The 3817-nt window shown below is 35.8% G+C and overlaps 1 non-coding gene across 1 annotated transcript; it reads right to left on the bottom strand.

The window, feature by feature from the left end:
* Nucleotides 1-2842: 2842 nt before the first annotated feature.
* On the bottom strand, nucleotides 2843-2949 carry LOC128291144 (small nucleolar RNA R71). The gene has a single exon (XR_008280920.1). It is a non-coding gene; the product is annotated as a small nucleolar RNA R71 (small nucleolar RNA).
* Nucleotides 2950-3817: the final 868 nt, after the last annotated feature.

Raw genomic sequence — 3817 nt, 5'->3', positions numbered from 1 at the left:
TTAGTACAGGCTCGTCCAGTTAGGCAAGCTTCCTTACTAACATGGCAGAAAAACGCGCCTAGCTGGAGGAGCCTTCACTAACATTTTCAAAGTTTGGAAAAAAATGTACCTAATCTTTCTACAGATTTGAAGCACGTTTTGAAGATATTCGATGAAAACATTGGTCCTGCGACACTTTTTTGACCATGAAAATGTTCTAATTTCAAATCTCACCCTTCCCTCGTGCTTATAAAAGGGGCTTCCCTTCATCTCCTTGCCTCTATCCCTCTATATTAGAAACACAAAAATTTACACTTTTTCATACCCTTTTTAACTTAAATTCATGCGAATTCAGTTAAATTCTTGTCGAAAAATAATTAATTTTTATAAAATAATTAAAGTGCACTTAAAATATGAACATGTTGAAATTTAGCTATAATCATTTTTGATGAATTTTGGTTATTTTTGACAATTTGCACAAAGGGTGAAAAATGGCTCTTCAGACACTGCCAGAAGCACAAAACCGAGAAGCAATTTGAAGTATTGAGGCGAATTAAATTTGAGCCTAAGACGGTCCAAAATTATATGTATTAAATAATAATATAATTATTTTAAATTTATATCCAAGTTAATTTGGGTTAATAAATTATTATTAATTAATTATGAAAAAAATGGTCTGATTGAACTGAACCGGCCAAGGAGAGGACAGCCCAAAGCTGTCCAAGTGCTGACCCAATTTGGGATAATAGATTATTATTAATTAATTAGCTGATTATTTAAGCTGCAAAAAAGCCCTTGAAGACTTGTTCAAATTGAAAATCAGCCCCTCCATAATTGGTGGCTTTGAAGATTTACCTCAAGCCAAATTTAGCAAAACTGAAGCCATCAACTTTGCCACATAGATGGCCGGCCAAGGGGTGGCTCTTTGGCTGCTATTTTTAGCAAATTTTAGCTGCCACATTCAGCTATAAAAACCCCCTCTTGGATGATCATTCAAAGCATCCCTCATTCATTCACGTCTCTTCTCTCCTCTCTCACTTTCTCCTCTCATTTTCCCATTCCAAGTCCCCTTCTCCTATGCCAATTTCTCCCCATTGGAAATGATTCTTCTTCAGCCATTTTGGAGTAGAATTTGAGTGTTCATGGAAGCCTTGATCGGTGAAGACAACAAAGAAGGAAGAACGGAGCAACCTAGTCAAGCCACGGAAAAACACCAGATTTGATTCTTGTTCCCTATCTCTTTTATTTTTGTTGTTGTTATGATGAACATATCCATGAATATTTATGTTTTTGGAATGGTTAATTTAATCAGCTTAGCTTGACTTTAATTCGTGTTGGTTTGATTGCATTTCATCTATTTAAACTATTAAAATTGTGTTCATATTGTTATAGGCCTCGGTAAAATGCTTGATTAAGTAAAATCATGCCTAAGTTATTCTTGCATTACAATTGTGAGGTAGCTAATGAATTAATTATTTAAACGGATTGAAATTGTAATTAATGGACACAATACTAAATCAGTGCATGTTTATTCTTCTAAGGTAGCTGAAGGTTAAATTGGCAATGTATCTGGCGATACACTTTCCTTGCATAACTTGCAAGATTATTGTGATTAAATTGTTTCAAGGTAAGAATACCTTGTTACCTCACATAGTCTTTTATGTGCTTATTAGATTTAATTAATCGTTTGAATTGACATAGAGATATGCAAGAGATTAGTTCAATTTAATGAGTATGTATGTGTCATGACATGTTTGCTTATTAACATATGTTTAATCGTTTGAATTAACATAGGGATATGTTAAGAGATGGATGGATTTGTGTAAGTGAGTATGTTCATAAGTTAGCAAATTACCAAGTTGTCGTGAATTTATTCGTAACAGCATAAGCATGAGTTTAATAATTCTAAGTTAAAGAAATGTAATTAAATCAAAACAATTATGTCATCTTGATTAAATCATATTTGAAATTGTGCATTTGAGATTTATTTCTTTAGTTTACTTAGTTTAAAATCTTAGCTTTTAATCACCATCTTCAAAAAAAATATTTTTCTTCACCAAAGTGTTTTAAATAGCATTCATAAATAATTCTTTTCACAGTCCCTGTGGGTACGATAACTCGACATTTACTTATCACTTTATTACTTGTTGCTATTGTGTACACTTGCACATTTCCGTCGTTCCAAGTTTTTGGTGCCGTTGCCGGGGACTATGTTTTAAAAAGTCATTATTTGTGAATTTGTTAGTTTACATTTTGGTTTATTTTTTCTATTTAATTTTTAACTTAATTAATTTTTCTGTGATTATTTCAGGTGTTTATGAGTGTTGACCGGATTATTAACCTACTCCTTGTAGACTCTGAGATAGAAAGAACTTTTCAAGAGCGAAGAAGACAAACAAATCAGAGAAGGACCGAAGATATGAAAATTGAAAATCCAAATTAAGGAAATGGAGCAAACCCTGCTCAAAATCCTATCCTTATTGCTGATGATAGGGATAGAGCTTTAAGACATTATGCCATGCCAGTATTTAATGATCTTAATCCGAGTATTAGGAGACCCGAAGTTGAGGCAAAACAATTCGAGCTGAAGCCAGTCATGTTCCAGATGCTTCAGACAGTGGGTCAATTCAGTGGAATGCCTACCAAAGATCATCACCTACACTTAAGACTATTCATGGAGGTGAGCGATTCTTTCAAGTTAGCCGAAGTACCCGAAGATGCATTATGATTGAAGCTATTCCCATATTCACTAAGGGACAGAGCTCAAGCCTAGTTGAACTTATTGCCACCAAAATCAATTTCTACATGGCAAGAGCTAGCAAAAAGATTCCTTATGAAGTATTTCCCGCCTAGCAAGAATGCTAAGTTGAGGAACGAGATCAATGCCTTCCAACAAATGGATGATGAGTCCTTGTATGAGGCATGGAAAAGGTATAAAGAGTTATTACGAAAGTGCCCTCATCATGGAATCCCACAATGCTCACACAGGATGGTAGTGGACACTTCTGCTAATGGTGCTCTCCTTTCTAAGTCTTATAATGAGGCTTATGAAATCATTGAGAGGATTGCCAACAACAATTACCAATGGCCAACCAATGGAGCAGTGTAAGGAAGACGAGTTGTCGGAATATATGAAGCAGATGTTCTTTCTTCACTCACATCTCAGGTATCATCAATATTCTTAATGTTAAAAACTCTTACTACTAATGGGTCTAACAGTTTTGCAGCATAGCCACCAAACCAATTTGAAAATATAGCCTGTGTCTATTGTGGGGAAGGACATTTGTTCGAAGAATGTCCATTAAACCCAGAATCCATGTACTACATAAGTAACTAGAACCAAAATCAAGGAAGGTAAGGACTGCAATCCAATCTTTATAACCCAAGGACTGCAATCCAATCTTTATAACCCATCATGGCAAAACCACCCATATTTTTCCTGGAGTAACCAAGGGGTTGGAACCAGTAATACTTATTCCCAATTTAGATCGACCCAGCCAGCTAGTTTTCCCTAACAAGCTCAGAAACCAACCCAAGCTAAACCATCCAATGGCTAAGAAAATCTATTGAAGGTATACATGGCCAAGAATGATGCCTTAATCCAAAGCCAAGCAGTTACATTGAAAACCCTAGAAAACCAAATGGGCCAACTTGCAACTGAACTCAGAAACCGACCATAAAGTGCTTTACCTGGTGATACGAAGAATCTGAGGAATCTGGGGAAGGAACATTGCACAGCATTGACACTGAGGAGTGGAAAGACAGTAGAGCCCAACACCATCGAAGCTGAAAAGGAGTAAGCTGACACTCAAGATCCAGAGGAAGTTCAACCGAGTGT

The sequence above is a fragment of the Gossypium arboreum genome, chromosome 3 (genome assembly GCF_025698485.1).
Source record: "Gossypium arboreum isolate Shixiya-1 chromosome 3, ASM2569848v2, whole genome shotgun sequence".
Lineage (NCBI taxonomy): Eukaryota > Viridiplantae > Streptophyta > Magnoliopsida > Malvales > Malvaceae > Gossypium > Gossypium arboreum.
The sequence above is the reverse complement of the archived record's forward strand: the minus strand, read 5'-3'. Positions and strand labels throughout refer to the sequence as shown.